Below are 21329 nucleotides of genomic sequence, written 5' to 3'. Positions count from 1 at the left end.
TGGGAAATAGGCTTCTTTCTTTCTGGCATTGTGCATCTTTCGCAATGAATATGAGAGAACCAATCTCAATGAGAGAACCAATCTCATACTGTGGCTTTTAGCCAATAAAAACAGTCCTCAATCAGCTCTAAGAGGTTAGAGGTCAGCTGGGTTTTAAGATGGGTAATAAGATGGAATATTAAAGTTGACAATAATATCCACCACTGCCCTATCCCAAATCAACCCCTACTCCCCCCTCTCTTAAGGCGTCCGCGTGCATTACACCTGAAACAGTTCGGAACAGTTAGTGCATATGTTATGACAACATTTTGGGACGTCTTTGTCTGTTTTGGTCTTCGGGCAAAGGTTGTTCGTGTGCACTACATTTCTTCTCGAAGCAAGTCGAAGTTGGCAGCCGAAGTCTACACCCCTTCGACGGTGATTGGCCAATAGTAGGGATTCTTCAACGTGAGACAAATCATCTTAGTTAGATGTAAAATTGCGCAAATAAGATTTCTTTGGCAAAATTTATGACATATTTCTTGAATTATCTTGGAATAATTTGGACTATTTTGAAGTGGACAAACCATACTATTGCTAGTACTTGTTTTTCAAGTGAAGGTGTTTTACAGGAGTATGGGAGGACACTCGTTCGGTACACCTAGCCGGTACGCTTAGCAAGGCGCCATAATGTTACTACGTATTGCCAGTACTTGTTTTTCAAGTGAAGGTGTTTTACAGGAGTATGGGAGGACACTCGTTCGGTACGCCTAGCCAGTACGCTTAGCAAGGCGCCATAATGTTACTACGTATTGCCAGTACTTGTTTTTCAAGTGAAGGTGTTTTACAGGAGTATGGGAGGACACTCGTTCGGTACACCTAGCCGGTACGCTTAGCAAGGCGCCATAATGTTACTACGTATTGCCAGTACTAACCACATGAAGTATTTACACATATCAGATATTACACATATCAGATCCTTTCAGATCTTCACAAGTGTCTCTAGGCCCCAGGTCAGGGGTCACTAACCCTGTTCCTGTAGAGTTACTGTCCTCTAGGGTCACCAACCCTGTTCCTGTAGAGTTACTGTCCTGTAGGGTCACCAACCCTGTTCCCTGAGAGTTACTGTCCTGAATGTTATAACACCAACCCTGTTCCTGGAGAGTTACTGTCCTGTAGGTTTTAACTCCAACCCTATACCTGGAGAGTTACTGTCCTGTAGGTTTTAACTCCAACCCTGTTCCTGGAGAGTTACCATCCTGTAGGTTTTAACTCCGACCCTGTTCCTGGAGAGTTACTGTCCTGTAGGTTTTAACTCCAACCCTGTTCTTGGAGAGTTACTGTCCTGTAGGTTTTAACTCCAACCCTGTTCCTGGAGAGTTACCATCCTGTATGTTTTAACTCCGACCCTGTTCCTGGAGAGTTACCGTCCTGTAGGTTTTAACTCCAACCCTGTTCCTGGAGAGTTACTGTCCTGTAGGTTTTAACTCCAACCCTGTTCCTGGAGAGTTACTGTCCTGTAGGTTTTAACTCCAACCCTGTTCCTGGAGAGTTACCATCCTGTAGGTTTTAACTCCAACCCTGTTCCTGGAGAGTTACTGTCCTGTATGTTTTAACTCCAACCCTGTTCCTGGAGACTTACCATCCTGTAGGTTTTAACTCCAACCCTGTTCCTGGAGACTTACCATCCTGTAGGTTTTAACTCCAACCCTGTTCCTGGAGAGTTACTGTCCTGTATGTTTTAACTCCAACCCTGTTCCTGGAGAGTTACCATCCTGTATGTTTTAACTCCGACCCTGTTCCTGGAGAGTTACCGTCCTGTAGGTTTTAACTCCAACCCTGTTCCTGGAGAGCTACCATCCTGTAGGTTTTAACTCCAACCCTGTTCCTGGAGAGTTACTGTCCTGTAGGTTTTAACTCCAACCCTGTTCCTGGAGAGTTACTATCCTGTAGGTTTTAACTCCAACCCTGTTCCTGGAGAGTTACTGTCCTGTATGTTTTAACTCCAACCCTGTTCCTGGAGACTTACCATCCTGTAGGTTTTAACTGCAACCCTGTTCCTGGAGAGCTACCATCCTGTAGGTTTTAACTGCAACCCTGTTCCTGGAGAGCTACCATCCTGTAGGTTTTAACTCCAACCCTGTTCCTGGAGAGTTACTGTCCTGTAGGTTTTAACTCCAACCCTGTTCCTGGAGAGTTACCGTCCTGTATGTTTTAACTCCGACCCTGTTCCTGGAGAGTTACCGTCCTGTAGGTTTTAACTCCAACCCTGTTCCTGGAGAGTTACTGTCCTGTAGGTTTTAACTCCAACCCTGTTCCTGGAGAGTTACTGTCCTGTAGGTTTTAACTCCAACCCTGTTCCTGGAGAGTTACTGTCCTGTAGGTTTTAACTCCAACCCTGTTCTTGGAGAGTTACTGTCCTGTAGGTTTTAACTCCAACCCTGTTCCTGGAGAGTTACCATCCTGTATGTTTTAACTCCGACCCTGTTCCTGGAGAGTTACAGTCCTGTAGGTTTTAACTCCAACCCTGTTCCTGGAGAGTTACTGTCCTGTAGGTTTTAACTCCAACCCTGTTCCTGGAGAGTTACTGTCCTGTAGGTTTTAACTCCAACCCTGTTCCTGGAGAGTTACCATCCTGTAGGTTTTAACTCCAACCCTGTTCCTGGAGAGTTACTGTCCTGTATGTTTTAACTCCAACCCTGTTCCTGGAGACTTACCATCCTGTAGGTTTTAACTCCAACCCTGTTCCTGGAGACTTACCATCCTGTAGGTTTTAACTCCAACCCTGTTCCTGGAGAGTTACTGTCCTGTATGTTTTAACTCCAACCCTGTTCCTGGAGAGTTACCATCCTGTATGTTTTAACTCCGACCCTGTTCCTGGAGAGTTACCGTCCTGTAGGTTTTAACTCCAACCCTGTTCCTGGAGAGTTACTGTCCTGTAGGTTTTAACTCCAACCCTGTTCCTGGAGAGTTACTGTCCTGTAGGTTTTAACTCCAACCCTGTTCCTGGAGAGTTACCATCCTGTAGGTTTTAACTCCAACCCTGTTCCTGGAGAGTTACTGTCCTGTATGTTTTAACTCCAACCCTGTTCCTGGAGACTTACCATCCTGTAGGTTTTAACTGCAACCCTGTTCCTGGAGAGCTACCATCCTGTAGGTTTTAACTGCAACCCTGTTCCTGGAGAGCTACCATCCTGTAGGTTTTAACTCCAACCCTGTTCCTGGAGAGTTACTGTCCTGTAGGTTTTAACTCCAACCCTGTTCCTGGAGAGTTACCGTCCTGTATGTTTTAACTCCGACCCTGTTCCTGGAGAGTTACCGTCCTGTAGGTTTTAACTCCAACCATGTTCCTGGAGAGTTACTGTCCTGTAGGTTTTAACTCCAACCCTGTTCCTGGAGAGTCACTGTCCTGTAGGTTTTAACTCCAACCCTGTTCCTGGAGACTTACCATCCTGTAGGTTTTAACTGCAACCCTGTTCCTGGAGAGCTACCATCCTGTAGGTTTTAACTGCAACCCTGTTCCTGGAGAGCTACCATCCTGTAGGTTTTAACTCCAACCCTGTTCCTGGAGAGTTACTGTCCTGTAGGTTTTAACTCCAACCCTGTTCCTGGAGAGTTACTATCCTGTAGGTTTTAACTCCAACCCTGTTCCTGGAGAGTTACTGTCCTGTATGTTTTAACTCCAACCCTGTTCCTGGAGACTTACCATCCTGTAGGTTTTAACTGCAACCCTGTTCCTGGAGAGCTACCATCCTGTAGGTTTTAACTGCAACCCTGTTCCTGGAGAGCTACCATCCTGTAGGTTTTAACTCCAACCCTGTTCCTGGAGAGTTACTGTCCTGTAGGTTTTAACTCCAACCCTGTTCCTGGAGAGTTACCGTCCTGTATGTTTTAACTCCGACCCTGTTCCTGGAGAGTTACCGTCCTGTAGGTTTTAACTCCAACCCTGTTCCTGGAGAGTTACTGTCCTGTAGGTTTTAACTCCAACCCTGTTCCTGGAGAGTTACTGTCCTGTAGGTTTTAACTCCAACCCTGTTCCTGGAGAGTTACCATCCTGTAGGTTTTAACTCCAACCCTGTTCCTGGAGAGTTACTGTCCTGTATGTTTTAACTCCAACCCTGTTCCTGGAGACTTACCATCCTGTAGGTTTTAACTGCAACCCTGTTCCTGGAGAGCTACCATCCTGTAGGTTTTAACTGCAACCCTGTTCCTGGAGAGCTACCATCCTGTAGGTTTTAACTCCAACCCTGTTCCTGGAGAGTTACTGTCCTGTAGGTTTTAACTCCAACCCTGTTCCTGGAGAGTTACTGTCCTGTAGGTTTTAACTCCAACCCTCACCCCTAACCCTCACCCCTAACAAAGGTCTCTGAACACTTCCCTCTCTAAAAAACATCTCACTCAATATGAACAGGGTATTCTGTGCACGTGTGTGTGTCAGTCTGCTAAACCAAAATCAACTTAGATCTTCCATGATTTACTGTACTACCACCCTGACTGCCTGTCAGCGGTCCAAATGTCATCACCTCATATGACTCCCTGGGATAGGATCAGGAGCCTCCTGATAATAGAAGTCAAATAATAATAGTCAAATGTCTAGTGAGGAATAAGGATTTGATTATGTACAGTAGCACATCCATCAAAGACTGTGTTCCTGCCACAGATTCTTATCACAGCCTGCTTCCCAAATGGCAGCCTATTCACTAGATAGTGCACTACATTTGACCTATTTGGGATGTAGCCACAGTCAAGTATAGCAGCACTGGAGGGCATTGTGGACTGTTGGCAACGTGACACTGCTTTTATTATTGATTGGTGACAATCTGTCCGTCAGTGTGACATGTCACACTCTGTCACACACACATGCATGCAAACACACACTCGCTGTCTCTCTCTTCTTCTCTCTCTCGCTCTCTCTCGCTCTCTCTCTCTCTCTCTCACACACACACACACACACACACACACACACACACACACACACACACACACACACACACACACACACACACACACACACACACACACACACACACACACACACACACACACACACACACACACACACACACACACACACACACACACACACACACACACACACACACACACACACACACACACACACACACACACACACACACACACACACACACACACACACACACACACACACACACACACACACACACACACACAGGCTCTCTCTCACTTACCCACCCACACACGCGCATGCACAGCACGCACACACACTCCCTCACACACATACACACACACACAGGCCTGTTGGTCTTCAGTTGGATTTTCATTAGCCTGGAGGCTGAGCCTATTGATTGCCTATGCTGATCCACCTCCGTCCAATAGAGTAGTGGAAAATATCCTGTCAGGTTTTATGAGAGAGATGACTATATCTCTGCCGTGTGTGTGTGTGTGTGTGTGTGTGTGTGTGTGTGTGTGTGTGTGTGTGTGTGTGTGTGTGTGTGTGTGTGTGTGTGTGTGTGTGTGTGTGTGTGTGTGTGTGTGTGTGTGTGTGTGTGTGTGTGTGCCTGTGTGTGTGTGTGCCTGTGTGTGTGTGCCTGTGTGCATCTGGATGGGGGGATTACACATTTTGGATGGGGACATAGTTCTGTGTCATCCAAATCAGTGTTATTGACTTGCCATCTGTGGGTCATAAACAAAGCAACTGTGATTCAATGTCTTTAAACTGTTGTGTTCGTAGATCAGTGGAAATATAACTGTTATTATGTGTTGCCTATGAAAACACATGAATAAGCCTTTGGCATTTTGTTGCAGAAATGTTTTTGCTAGTAACTTGCTTTGAACATTGCTCATCCATATATTTATATATTCTTATTCCTTCCTATTACTTGTTAGATATTGCTGCACTGTCGGAGACTAAAAACACAAGCATTTCACTACACTCGATATAACATCTGCTAACCATGTGTATGTGACCAATACATTTGATTTGATTTGATGATGTGCCCACCAGAGGCTGTGAGAGAAGATCAGTGGGGAAAAAGAGAAAACCTGAACATGCATTTACAGCTTTATAATGTTCACTGTAAGCAGGTTACCATGAATTTGACAGCTTTATAATGCTCACTGTAAGGGGGTTACCATGAATTTGACAGCTTTATAATGCTCACTGTAAGCGGGTTACCATGAATTTGACAGCTTTATAATGTTCACTGTAAGGGGGTTACCATGAATTTGACAGCTTTATAATGCTCACTGTAAGGGGGTTACCATGAATTTGACAGCTTTATAATGCTCACTGTAAGCGGGTTACCATGAATTTGACAGCTTTATAATGCTCACTGTAAGCGGGTTACCATGAATTTGACAGCTTTATAATGTTCACTGTAAGGGGGTTACCATGAATTTGACAGCTTTATAATGCTCACTGTAAGGGGGTTACCATGAATTTGACCGCTTTATAATGCTCACTGTAAGCGGGTCACCATGAATTTGACAGCTTTATAATGCTCACTGTAAGGGGGTTACCATGAATTTGACAGCTTTATAATGTTCACTGTAAGGGGGTTACCATGAATTTGACCGCTTTATAATGCTCACTGTAAGCGGGTCACCATGAATTTGACAGCTTTATAATGCTCACTGTAAGGGGTTACCATGAATTTGACAGCTTTATAATGCTCACTGTAAGGGGTTACCATGAATTTGACAGCTTTATAATGCTCACTGTAAGGGGTTACCATGAATTTGACAGCTTTATAATGTTCACTGTAAGGGGGTTACCATGAATTTGACAGCTTTATAATGCTCACTGTAAGGGGTTACCATGAATTTGACAGCTTTATAATGCTCACTGTAAGGGGTCACCATGAATTTGACAGCTTTATAATGTTCACTGTAAGGGGGTTACCATGAATTTGACAGCTTTATAATGCTCACTGTAAGGGGGTTACCATGAATTTGACAGCTTTATAATGTTCACTGTAAGGGCGTCACCATGAATTTGACAGCTTTATAATGTTCACTGTAAGGGGGTCACCATGAATTTGACAGCTTTATAATGCTCACTGTAAGGGGGTCACCATGAATTTGACAGCTTTATAATGTTCACTGTAAGGGGGTTACCATGAATTTGACAGCTTTATAATGCTCACTGTAAGCGGGTTACCATGAATTTGACAGCTTTATAATGTTCACTGTAAGGGCGTTACCATGAATTTGACAGCTTTATAATGTTCACTGTAAGGGGGTTACCATGAATTTGACAGCTTTATAATGTTCACTGTAAGGGGGTTACCATGAATTTGACAGCTTTATAATGTTCACTGTAAGGGGGTTACCATGAATTTGACAGCTTTATAATGTTCACTGTAAGGGGGTTACCATGAATTTGACAGCTTTATAATGTTCACTGTAAGGGGGTTACCATGAATTTGACAGCTTTATAATGTTCACTGTAAGGGGGTCACCATGAATTTGACAGCTTTATAATGTTCACTGTAAGGGGGTCACCATGAATTTGACAGCTTTATAATGCTCACTGTAAGGGGGTCACCATGAATTTGACAGCTTTATAATGTTCACTGTAAGGGGGTTACCATGAATTTGACAGCTTTATAATGCTCACTGTAAGCGGGTTACCATGAATTTGACAGCTTTATAATGTTCACTGTAAGGGGGTTACCATGAATTTGACAGCTTTATAATGCTCACTGTAAGGGGGTCACCATGAATTTGACAGCTTTATAATGTTCACTGTAAGGGGGTCACCATGAATTTGACAGCTTTATAATGTTCACTGTAAGGGGGTCACCATGAATTTGACAGCTTTATAATGCTCACTGTAAGGGGGTCACCATGAATTTGACAGCTTTATAATGTTCACTGTAAGGGGTTACCATGAATTTGACAGCTTTATAATGCTCACTGTAAGCGGGTTACCATGAATTTGACAGCTTTATAATGTTCACTGTAAGGGGGTTACCATGAATTTGACAGCTTTATAATGTTCACTGTAAGGGGGTTACCATGAATTTGACAGCTTTATAATGTTCACTGTAAGGGGGTTACCATGAATTTGACAGCTTCATAATGCTCACTGTAAGGGGGTTACCATGAATTTGACAGCTTTATAATGCTCACTGTAAGGGGGTTACCATGAATTTGACAGCTTCATAATGCTCACTGTAAGGGGGTTACCATGAATTTGACAGCTTTATAATGCTCACTGTAAGGGGGTTACCATGAATTTGACAGCTTTATAATGCTCACTGTAAGGGGTTACCATGAATTTGACAGCTTTATAATGCTCACTGTAAGGGGTTACCATGAATTTGACAGCTTCATAATGCTCACTGTAAGGGGTTACCATGAATTTGACAGCTTTATAATGCTCACTGTAAGGGGGTTACCATGAATTTGACAGCTTTATAATGCTCACTGTAAGGGGGTTACCATGAATTTGACAGCTTTATAATGCTCACTGTAAGGGGTTACCATGAATTTGACAGCTTTATAATGCTCACTGTAAGGGGTTACCATGAATTTGACAGCTTTATAATGTTCACTGTAAGGGGTTACCATGAATTTGACAGCTTTATAATGCTCACTGTAAGGGGGTTACCATGAATTTGACAGCTTTATAATGCTCACTGTAAGGGGTTACCATGAATTTGACAGCTTTATAATGCTCACTGTAAGGGGGTTACCATGAATTTGACAGCTTTATAATGCTCACTGTAAGGGGTTACCATGAATTTGACAGCTTTATAATGTTCACTGTAAGGGGTTACCATGAATTTGACAGCTTTATAATGCTCACTGTAAGGGGTTACCATGAATTTGACAGCTTTATAATGCTCACTGTAAGGGGTTACCATGAATTTGACAGCTTTATAATGTTCACTGTAAAGGGGTTACCATGAATTTGACAGCTTTATAATGTTCACTGTAAGGGGTTACCATGAATTTGACAGCTTTATAATGTTCACTGTAAGGGGTTACCATGAATTTGACAGCTTTATAATGTTCACTGTAAGGGGTCACCATGAATTTGACAGCTTTATAATGTTCACTGTAAGGGGGTCACCATGAATTTGACAGCTTTATAATGCTCACTGTAAGGGGGTCACCATGAATTTGACAGCTTTATAATGTTCACTGTAAGGGGTTACCATGAATTTGACAGCTTTATAATGCTCACTGTAAGCGGGTTACCATGAATTTGACAGCTTTATAATGTTCACTGTAAGGGGTTACCATGAATTTGACAGCTTTATAATGCTCACTGTAAGGGGTCACCATGAATTTGACAGCTTTATAATGTTCACTGTAAGGGGGTCACCATGAATTTGACAGCTTTATAATGTTCACTGTAAGGGGTCACCATGAATTTGACAGCTTTATAATGCTCACTGTAAGGGGGTCACCATGAATTTGACAGCTTTATAATGTTCACTGTAAGGGGTTACCATGAATTTGACAGCTTTATAATGCTCACTGTAAGCGGGTTACCATGAATTTGACAGCTTTATAATGTTCACTGTAAGGGGTTACCATGAATTTGACAGCTTTATAATGTTCACTGTAAGGGGTTACCATGAATTTGACAGCTTTATAATGTTCACTGTAAGGGGTTACCATGAATTTGACAGCTTCATAATGCTCACTGTAAAGGGGTTACCATGAATTTGACAGCTTTATAATGTTCACTGTAAGGGGTTACCATGAATTTGACAGCTTCATAATGCTCACTGTAAGGGGTTACCATGAATTTGACAGCTTTATAATGCTCACTGTAAGGGGGTTACCATGAATTTGACAGCTTCATAATGCTCACTGTAAGGGGGTTACCATGAATTTGACAGCTTTATAATGCTCACTGTAAGGGGCTTACCATGAATTTGACAGCTTTATAATGCTCACTGTAAGGGGGTTACCATGAATTTGACAGCTTTATAATGCTCACTGTAAGGGGTTACCATGAATTTGACAGCTTCATAATGCTCACTGTAAGGGGTTACCATGAATTTGACAGCTTTATAATGCTCACTGTAAGGGGTTACCATGAATTTGACAGCTTTATAATGCTCACTGTAAGGGGTTACCATGAATTTGACAGCTTTATAATGCTCACTGTAAGGGGTTACCATGAATTTGACAGCTTTATAATGCTCACTGTAAGGGGTTACCATGAATTTGACAGCTTTATAATGTTCACTGTAAGGGGTTACCATGAATTTGACAGCTTTATAATGCTCACTGTAAGGGGTTACCATGAATTTGACAGCTTTATAATGCTCACTGTAAGGGGTTACCATGAATTTGACAGCTTTATAATGCTCACTGTAAGGGGGTTACCATGAATTTGACAGCTTTATAATGCTCACTGTAAGGGGTTACCATGAATTTGACAGCTTTATAATGTTCACTGTAAGGGGTTACCATGAATTTGACAGCTTTATAATGCTCACTGTAAGGGGGTTACCATGAATTTGACAGCTTTATAATGCTCACTGTAAGGGGGTTACCATGAATTTGACAGCTTTATAATGCTCACTGTAAGGGGGTTACCATGAATTTGACAGCTTTATAATGCTCACTGTAAGGGGGTTACCATGAATTTGACAGCTTTATAATGCTCACTGTAAGGGGGTTACCATGAATTTGACAGCTTTATAATGCTCACTGTAAGCAGGTTACCATGAATTTGACAGCTTTATAATGCTCACTGTAAGCAGGTTACCATGAATTTGACAGCTTTATAATGCTCACTGTAAGGGGGTTACCATGAATTTGACAGCTTTATAATGCTCACTGTAAGCGGGTTACCATGAATTTGACAGCTTTATAATGCTCACTGTAAGCGGGTTACCATGAATTTGACAGCTTTATAATGTTCACTGTAAGGGGGTTACCATGAATTTGACAGCTTCATAATGCTCACTGTAAGGGGGTTACCATGAATTTGACAGCTTTATAATGCTCACTGTAAGGGGTTACCATGAATTTGACAGCTTCATAATGCTCACTGTAAGGGGTTACCATGAATTTGACAGCTTTATAATGCTCACTGTAAGGGGGTTACCATGAATTTGACAGCTTTATAATGCTCACTGTAAGGGGTTACCATGAATTTGACAGCTTTATAATGCTCACTGTAAGGGGTTACCATGAATTTGACAGCTTCATAATGCTCACTGTAAGGGGTTACCATGAATTTGACAGCTTTATAATGCTCACTGTAAGGGGTTACCATGAATTTGACAGCTTTATAATGCTCACTGTAAGGGGGTTACCATGAATTTGACAGCTTTATAATGCTCACTGTAAGGGGGTTACCATGAATTTGACAGCTTTATAATGCTCACTGTAAGGGGTTACCATGAATTTGACAGCTTTATAATGTTCACTGTAAGGGGTTACCATGAATTTGACAGCTTTATAATGTTCACTGTAAGGGGTCACCATGAATTTGACAGCTTTATAATGTTCACTGTAAGGGGTCACCATGAATTTGACAGCTTAATAATGCTCACTGTAAGGGGGTCACCATGAGTTTGACAGCTTTATAATGTTCACTGTAAGGGGTTACCATGAATTTGACAGCTTTATAATGCTCACTGTAAGCGGGTTACCATGAATTTGACAGCTTTATAATGTTCACTGTAAGGGGTTACCATGAATTTGACAGCTTTATAATGTTCACTGTAAGGGGTTACCATGAATTTGACAGCTTTATAATGTTCACTGTAAGGGGTTACCATGAATTTGACAGCTTCATAATGCTCACTGTAAGGGGTTACCATGAATTTGACAGCTTTATAATGTTCACTGTAAGGGGGTTACCATGAATTTGACAGCTTCATAATGCTCACTGTAAGGGGGTTACCATGAATTTGACAGCTTTATAATGCTCACTGTAAGGGGGTTACCATGAATTTGACAGCTTCATAATGCTCACTGTAAGGGGGTTACCATGAATTTGACAGCTTTATAATGCTCACTGTAAGGGGGTTACCATGAATTTGACAGCTTTATAATGCTCACTGTAAGGGGGTTACCATGAATTTGACAGCTTTATAATGCTCACTGTAAGGGGGTTACCATGAATTTGACAGCTTCATAATGCTCACTGTAAGGGGGTTACCATGAATTTGACAGCTTTATAATGCTCACTGTAAGGGGGTTACCATGAATTTGACAGCTTTATAATGCTCACTGTAAGGGGTTACCATGAATTTGACAGCTTTATAATGCTCACTGTAAGGGGGTTACCATGAATTTGACAGCTTTATAATGCTCACTGTAAGGGGTTACCATGAATTTGACAGCTTTATAATGTTCACTGTAAGGGGTTACCATGAATTTGACAGCTTTATAATGCTCACTGTAAGGGGGTTACCATGAATTTGACAGCTTTATAATGCTCACTGTAAGGGGTTACCATGAATTTGACAGCTTTATAGTGCTCACTGTAAGGGGTTACCATGAATTTGACAGCTTTATAATGTTCACTGTAAGCGGGTTACCATGAATTTGACAGCTTTATAATGCTCACTGTAAGCGGGTTACCATGAATTTGACAGCTTTATAATGTTCACTGTAAGGGGTTACCATGAATTTGACAGCTTCATAATGCTCACTGTAAGGGGGTTACCATGAATTTGACAGCTTTATAATGCTCACTGTAAGGGGTTACCATGAATTTGACAGCTTCATAATGCTCACTGTAAGGGGTTACCATGAATTTGACAGCTTTATAATGCTCACTGTAAGGGGTTACCATGAATTTGACAGCTTTATAATGCTCACTGTAAGGGGTTACCATGAATTTGACAGCTTTATAATGCTCACTGTAAGGGGTTACCATGAATTTGACAGCTTCATAATGCTCACTGTAAGGGGTTACCATGAATTTGACAGCTTTATAATGCTCACTGTAAGGGGTTACCATGAATTTGACAGCTTTATAATGCTCACTGTAAGGGGTTACCATGAATTTGACAGCTTTATAATGCTCACTGTAAGGGGTTACCATGAATTTGACAGCTTTATAATGCTCACTGTAAGGGGTTACCATGAATTTGACAGCGTTATAATGTTCACTGTAAGGGGTTACCATGAATTTGACAGCTTTATAATGCTCACTGTAAGGGGTTACCATGAATTTGACAGCTTTATAATGCTCACTGTAAGGGGGTTACCATGAATTTGACAGCTTTATAATGCTCACTGTAAGCGGGTTACCATGAATTTGACAGCTTTATAATGTTCACTGTAAAGGGGTTACCATGAATTTGACAGCTTTATAATGTTCACTGTAAGGGGTTACCATGAATTTGACAGCTTTATAATGTTCACTGTAAGGGGGTTACCATGAATTTGACAGCTTCATAATGCTCACTGTAAGGGGTTACCATGAATTTGACAGCTTTATAATGTTCACTGTAAGGGGTTACCATGAATTTGACAGCTTCATAATGCTCACTGTAAGGGGTTACCATGAATTTGACAGCTTTATAATGCTCACTGTAAGGGGGTTACCATGAATTTGACAGCTTCATAATGCTCACTGTAAGGGGTTACCATGAATTTGACAGCTTTATAATGCTCACTGTAAGGGGTTACCATGAATTTGACAGCTTTATAATGCTCACTGTAAGGGGGTTACCATGAATTTGACAGCTTTATAATGCTCACTGTAAGGGGTTACCATGAATTTGACAGCTTCATAATGCTCACTGTAAGGGGGTTACCATGAATTTGACAGCTTTATAATGCTCACTGTAAGGGGGTTACCATGAATTTGACAGCTTTATAATGCTCACTGTAAGGGGGTTACCATGAATTTGACAGCTTTATAATGCTCACTGTAAGGGGTTACCATGAATTTGACAGCTTTATAATGCTCACTGTAAGGGGGTTACCATGAATTTGACAGCTTTATAATGTTCACTGTAAGGGGTTACCATGAATTTGACAGCTTTATAATGCTCACTGTAAGGGGTTACCATGAATTTGACAGCTTTATAATGCTCACTGTAAGGGGGTTACCATGAATTTGACAGCTTTATAATGCTCACTGTAAGGGGTTACCATGAATTTGACAGCTTTATAATGTTCACTGTAAGGGGGTTACCATGAATTTGACAGCTTTATAATGCTCACTGTAAGGGGTTACCATGAATTTGACAGCTTTATAATGCTCACTGTAAGGGGGTTACCATGAATTTGACAGCTTTATAATGCTCACTGTAAGGGGTTACCATGAATTTGACAGCTTTATAATGCTCACTGTAAGGGGTTACCATGAATTTGACAGCTTTATAGTGCTCACTGTAAGGGGTTACCATGAATTTGACAGCTTTATAATGTTCACTGTAAGCGGGTTACCATGAATTTGACAGCTTTATAATGCTCACTGTAAGCGGGTTACCATGAATTTGACAGCTTTATAATGTTCACTGTAAGGGGGTTACCATGAATTTGACAGCTTCATAATGCTCACTGTAAGGGGTTACCATGAATTTGACAGCTTTATAATGCTCACTGTAAGGGGTTACCATGAATTTGACAGCTTCATAATGCTCACTGTAAGGGGGTTACCATGAATTTGACAGCTTTATAATGCTCACTGTAAGGGGTTACCATGAATTTGACAGCTTTATAATGCTCACTGTAAGGGGTTACCATGAATTTGACAGCTTTATAATGCTCACTGTAAGGGGGTTACCATGAATTTGACAGCTTCATAATGCTCACTGTAAGGGGGTTACCATGAATTTGACAGCTTTATAATGCTCACTGTAAGGGGGTTACCATGAATTTGACAGCTTTATAATGCTCACTGTAAGGGGGTTACCATGAATTTGACAGCTTTATAATGCTCACTGTAAGGGGTTACCATGAATTTGACAGCTTTATAATGCTCACTGTAAGGGGGTTACCATGAATTTGACAGCTTTATAATGTTCACTGTAAGGGGTTACCATGAATTTGACAGCTTTATAATGCTCACTGTAAGGGGGTTACCATGAATTTGACAGCTTTATAATGCTCACTGTAAGGGGTTACCATGAATTTGACAGCTTTATAATGCTCACTGTAAGCGGGTTACCATGAATTTGACAGCTTTATAATGTTCACTGTAAGGGGGTTACCATGAATTTGACAGCTTTATAATGTTCACTGTAAGGGGTTACCATGAATTTGACAGCTTTATAATGTTCACTGTAAGGGGTTACCATGAATTTGACAGCTTCATAATGCTCACTGTAAGGGGTTACCATGAATTTGACAGCTTTATAATGTTCACTGTAAGGGGGTTACCATGAATTTGACAGCTTCATAATGCTCACTGTAAGGGGTTACCATGAATTTGACAGCTTTATAATGCTCACTGTAAGGGGTTACCATGAATTTGACAGCTTCATAATGCTCACTGTAAGGGGGTTACCATGAATTTGACAGCTTTATAATGCTCACTGTAAGGGGGTTACCATGAATTTGACAGCTTTATAATGCTCACTGTAAGGGGTTACCATGAATTTGACAGCTTTATAATGCTCACTGTAAGGGGTTACCATGAATTTGACAGCTTCATAATGCTCACTGTAAGGGGTTACCATGAATTTGACAGCTTTATAATGCTCACTGTAAGGGGGTTACCATGAATTTGACAGCTTTATAATGCTCACTGTAAGGGGGTTACCATGAATTTGACAGCTTTATAATGCTCACTGTAAGGGGTTACCATGAATTTGACAGCTTTATAATGCTCACTGTAAGGGGGTTACCATGAATTTGACAGCTTTATAATGTTCACTGTAAGGGGGTTACCATGAATTTGACAGCTTTATAATGCTCACTGTAAGGGGGTTACCATGAATTTGACAGCTTTATAATGCTCACTGTAAGCGGGTTACCATGAATTTGACAGCTTTATAATGCTCACTGTAAGGGGGTTACCATGAATTTGACAGCTTTATAATGTTCACTGTAAGGGGGTTACCATGAATTTGACAGCTTTATAATGCTCACTGTAAGGGGGTTACCATGAATTTGACAGCTTTATAATGCTCACTGTAAGGGGGTTACCATGAATTTGACAGCTTTATAATGCTCACTGTAAGGGGGTTACCATGAATTTGACAGCTTTATAATGCTCACTGTAAGGGGGTTACCATGAATTTGACAGCTTTATAATGCTCACTGTAAGGGGGTTACCATGAATTTGACAGCTTTATAATGCTCACTGTAAGCAGGTTACCATGAATTTGACAGCTTTATAATGCTCACTGTAAGCGGGTTACCATGAATTTGACAGCTTTATAATGCTCACTGTAAGGGGGTTACCATGAATTTGACAGCTTTATAATGCTCACTGTAAGCGGGTTACCATGAATTTGACAGCTTTATAATGCTCACTGTAAGCGGGTTACCATGAATTTGACAGCTTTATAATGTTCACTGTAAGGGGGTTACCATGAATTTGACAGCTTCATAATGCTCACTGTAAGGGGGTTACCATGAATTTGACAGCTTTATAATGCTCACTGTAAGGGGTTACCATGAATTTGACAGCTTCATAATGCTCACTGTAAGGGGTTACCATGAATTTGACAGCTTTATAATGCTCACTGTAAGGGGTTACCATGAATTTGACAGCTTTATAATGCTCACTGTAAGGGGGTTACCATGAATTTGACAGCTTTATAATGCTCACTGTAAGGGGGTTACCATGAATTTGACAGCTTCATAATGCTCACTGTAAGGGGGTTACCATGAATTTGACAGCTTTATAATGCTCACTGTAAGGGGGTTACCATGAATTTGACAGCTTTATAATGCTCACTGTAAGGGGGTTACCATGAATTTGACAGCTTTATAATGCTCACTGTAAGGGGTTACCATGAATTTGACAGCTTTATAATGCTCACTGTAAGGGGTTACCATGAATTTGACAGCTTTATAATGTTCACTGTAAGGGGTTACCATGAATTTGACAGCTTTATAATGCTCACTGTAAGGGGGTTACCATGAATTTGACAGCTTTATAATGCTCACTGTAAGGGGGTTACCATGAATTTGACAGCTTTATAATGCTCACTGTAAGGGGGTTACCATGAATTTGACAGCTTTATAATGCTCACTGTAAGGGGGTTACCATGAATTTGACAGCTTTATAATGTTCACTGTAAGGGGGTTACCATGAATTTGACAGCTTTATAATGCTCACTGTAAGCGGGTCACCATGAATTTGACAGCTTTATAATGCTCACTGTAAGGGGGTTACCATGAATTTGACAGCTTTATAATGCTCACTGTAAGGGGTTACCATGAATTTGACAGCTTTATAATGCTCACTGTAAGGGGGTTACCATGAATTTGACAGCTTTATAATGCTCACTGTAAGGGGTTACCATGAATTTGACAGCTTTATAATGCTCACTGTAAGCAGGTTACCATGAATTTGACAGCTTTATAATGCTCACTGTAAGCAGGTTACCATGAATTTGACAGCTTTATAATGCTCACTGTAAGGGGGTTACCATGAATTTGACAGCTTTATAATGCTCACTGTAAGCGGGTTACCATGAATTTGACAGCTTTATAATGCTCACTGTAAGCGGGTTACCATGAATTTGACAGCTTTATAATGCTCACTGTAAGGGGGTTACCATGAATTTGACAGCTTTATAATGCTCACTGTAAGCGGGTTACCATGAATTTGACAGCTTTATAATGCTCACTGTAAGGGGTTACCATGAATTTGACAGCTTTATAATGCTCACTGTAAGCGGGTTACCATGAATTTGACAGCTTTATAATGCTCACTGTAAGGGGGTTACCATGAATTTGACAGCTTTATAATGCTCACTGTAAGCGGGTTACCATGAATTTGACAGCTTTATAATGCTCACTGTAAGGGGGTTACCATGAATTTGACAGCTTTATAATGCTCACTGTAAGCGGGTTACCATGAATTTGACAGCTTTATAATGCTCACTGTAAGGGGTTACCATGAATTTGACAGCTTTATAATGCTCACTGTAAGCGGGTTACCATGAATTTGACAGCTTTATAATGCTCACTGTAAGCGGGTTACCATGAATTTGACAGCTTTATAATGCTCACTGTAAGCGGGTTACCATGAATTTGACAGCTTTATAATGCTCACTGTAAGGGGGTTACCATGAATTTGACAGCTTCATAATGCTCACTGTAAGGGGGTTACTGTAACGGTTTTCTTTAGGTGAAGTAGAGGCGGACCAAAATGCAGCGTGATTATATTGATTCATGTTTAATAAACAAAGATTAACACGATCACTACAAAACAATAAACATGCAAGAACCTAAAACAGTCCTATCTGGTGCAAAACACAGAGACAGGAACAATCACCCACAAAACCCAACACAAAACAGGCTACCTAAATATGGTTCCCAATCAGAGACAATGACTAACACCTGCCTCTGATTGAGAACCATATCAGTGCAAACATAGAAATAGACAAACCACACACACAACATAGAATGCCCACCCAGCTCACGTCCTGACCAACACTAAAACAAGGAAAACACATACGAACGATGGTCAGAACGTGACAGTTACCATGAATTTGACAGCTTTATAATGCTCACTGTAAGGGGGATACCATGAATTTGACAGCTTCATAATGCTCACTGTAAGGGGGTTACCATGAATTTGACAGCTTTATAATGCTCACTGTAAGGGGGTTACCATGAATTTGACAGCTTTATAATGCTCACTGTAAGGGGGTCACCATGAATTTGACAGCTTTATAATGCTCACTGTAAGGGGGATACCATGAATTTGACAGCTTCATAATGCTCACTGTAAGGGGGTTACCATGAATTTGACAGCTTTATAATGCTCACTGTAAGGGGGTTACCATGAATTTGACAGCTTTATAATGCTCACTGTAAGGGGGTCACCATGAATTTGACAGCTTTATAATGCTCACTGTAAGGGGGTCACCATGAATTTGACAGTAGCTTACAAGCAGCTTGGTGGTCAGTAACATTCTGTATTTCATATTACAGTAAACCTTCTATAATATGAATATGGTATCAAAGCAAGTACTGTGTACACACAGTACAATACTGTAACATTTACTTTATTATGCTGTAAAAAAAAGTCAATGTTCGTGTAATCGGAATGAATGAATGAATGAGGGGATGGTTTGTATTTCACAGTATTATACTGTGGGATTAGTGCAAGCAGTTTGGCTGCTAAGTGTTTCCACATTACAGCAAACAGTATCAATGAATATGTTGTGTTTTATATCACTTATACTTCTAGAGGCCTTAACAAATACTTCCAAACTGGCAGCGACTGCAGGGCAAACAGACCAAAAGGACATGGCAAAATGAACCATTTAAGGTTTAAGACTTTCTACCAGTCCAATCTGTTCCCTAGAAATGTTTCATTGATTGGGCACTTTAACCACATAGGAGTAAAATTGGTACAGCATTCTCGCTCATGGGTGCAACAAATATAGCCTATTACACAATATGTTAATGAGACAGAAATGAGACAGAAATAACAATACTGTGCACCCACTAGTGGACAAAATGGTTTTTGGCACTCAAAATATACAGTACGGTACTGTAATGAATTTCCTCCTCTTCTTCCGAAGAGGAGAGGCGAAACGGATCAGAGGACCAATACGCGGCGTGGTAAGTGTCCATGGTTCTTTTAATACGTTAAGGTACACATGAACAACTGACGACAAAAAAACAAGAAATGTGAAAACTCAAAACAGTCCTATCTGGTGCAAAGACAGAGACAGGAACAATCACCCACAAACATACAGTGAAACCCAGGCTACCTAAGTATGATTCTCAATCAGAGACAACTAATGACACCTGCCTCTGATTGAGAACCATACTAGGCCGAAACATAGAAATACCCAAATCATAGAAAAACAAACATAGACTGCCCACCCAACTCACGCCCTGACCATACTAACTAAATACAAAACACAGGAAATAAAGGTCAGAACGTGACAGGTACTGTATTCTGTGGGGTAGAATTACAATACCATTTGAAAAACAGAACCAACTTTGGGAAACTTTGATTTACAGTATGGTGCAGTAAAATGTTTCAGTTTTTTACTGTTGATAATGCCTCAAATGACCTAATAAATTTCCATTTTCCGTTACAGTGCTCAATGTACTGTCATGACGTTGCCCTCTTTGGGTACAGCGAGCACCATCCCCCTCTCTCTGCTCCTACAACCAGGCTGCTGTGGTCAGTGAGGTCGTAATTCCTAGGGAAGACTCTGCCTCATGGCCACACAGTATAGAGACAGAGTGAAGTTTCATAAAGAACAAAGGAATTTTTTCCAGCTCACAGAACATAAGGTCCGAACAACATTTATGTTCCGGAGAAGGTATAAAAGATCGGTGAAGAATCCAGCTACGAACTGGTCCGTTTGTTACAACTTGGGGAAGCTCATGGGAGACGGTGTGGCCACATTACCATAACGCTGTTTATATAATAGCCTCAGATATGAGGTTTACATCTAATTGTTGTATAAGATGAATGAGTGAGGATGATACTGTTTGTAAAATTGTGTAATGTGATTTTGGACTGTTTAATTAAATGAAGGAAACTCCCATTCCCTTTTGAGTTTAATTAAATCAGAGGACCGCCCATGAGCCCAGTTGTCAGCGCCGTGTGTATAGGTGGCAGGGAAGTCAGTCGCAGGAGAGTCAAAATGGAGTGTAAATGGAGTCTTTTAATAAATGTCCACGGAACCGGTGATGTCGAACGCCGAGCACCGCCCGAACAAGGAGAGGTAACGACTTCGGCAGAAGTAGTGACACCAGTTAGGGTCGGGCATCCTGAGACAGGCCCTTTTATGCAATTCCAAATAAAAAACCCAACTTTATGAAGTTCTCAACAGACCATGTTTTTCTCCATTACGAGAGGACAAAGGTTGCAGACCATTGCTGAATCTTTTAACCATACCACGTGGTTAAACTCTTAGACTATCGATATAGACAGAATAAGAACAAGTCTTTGATATTAATTACTAGTCTGCAGCTAGGAATTCGGTATCATTGAACGCGAAGAACGACAACCGCCGAAACATCTATTCTACAGCAACATGAATGAATGTCGCTCTGAACTATCCCCTCAAAATTGGATTTGATTTGAGTTGCTTACTAAGAAGAAAGTGAATGTTCCTGAGAGGCAGAGTTACAGTTTTCACTTAGATCTGCTTGAACATCCAGGGCAAGACTTGAAAATGGTGGCAATGATCAACAACCAATTTGTCAGAGCTTGAAGAATTAAAAAATAATAATGTGCAAATATTATACTATCCAGGTGTGCAAAGCTCTTAGAA

At 40.9% G+C, this 21329-nt stretch overlaps 1 pseudogene; it reads left to right on the top strand.

Annotated features, from left to right (window-relative positions):
• Nucleotides 1–20924, top strand: part of LOC124025446 — a 76691-nt pseudogene extending 55767 nt beyond the window's left edge.
• The last annotated feature ends 405 nt before the right edge of the window (nucleotides 20925–21329 follow it).

This window comes from Oncorhynchus gorbuscha, unplaced genomic scaffold (genome assembly GCF_021184085.1).
Source record: "Oncorhynchus gorbuscha isolate QuinsamMale2020 ecotype Even-year unplaced genomic scaffold, OgorEven_v1.0 Un_scaffold_2251, whole genome shotgun sequence".
Taxonomy (NCBI): Eukaryota; Metazoa; Chordata; class Actinopteri; order Salmoniformes; family Salmonidae; genus Oncorhynchus; species Oncorhynchus gorbuscha.
Note: the sequence above shows the minus strand (reverse complement) of the source record. Positions and strands in the feature narration are given on the sequence as shown.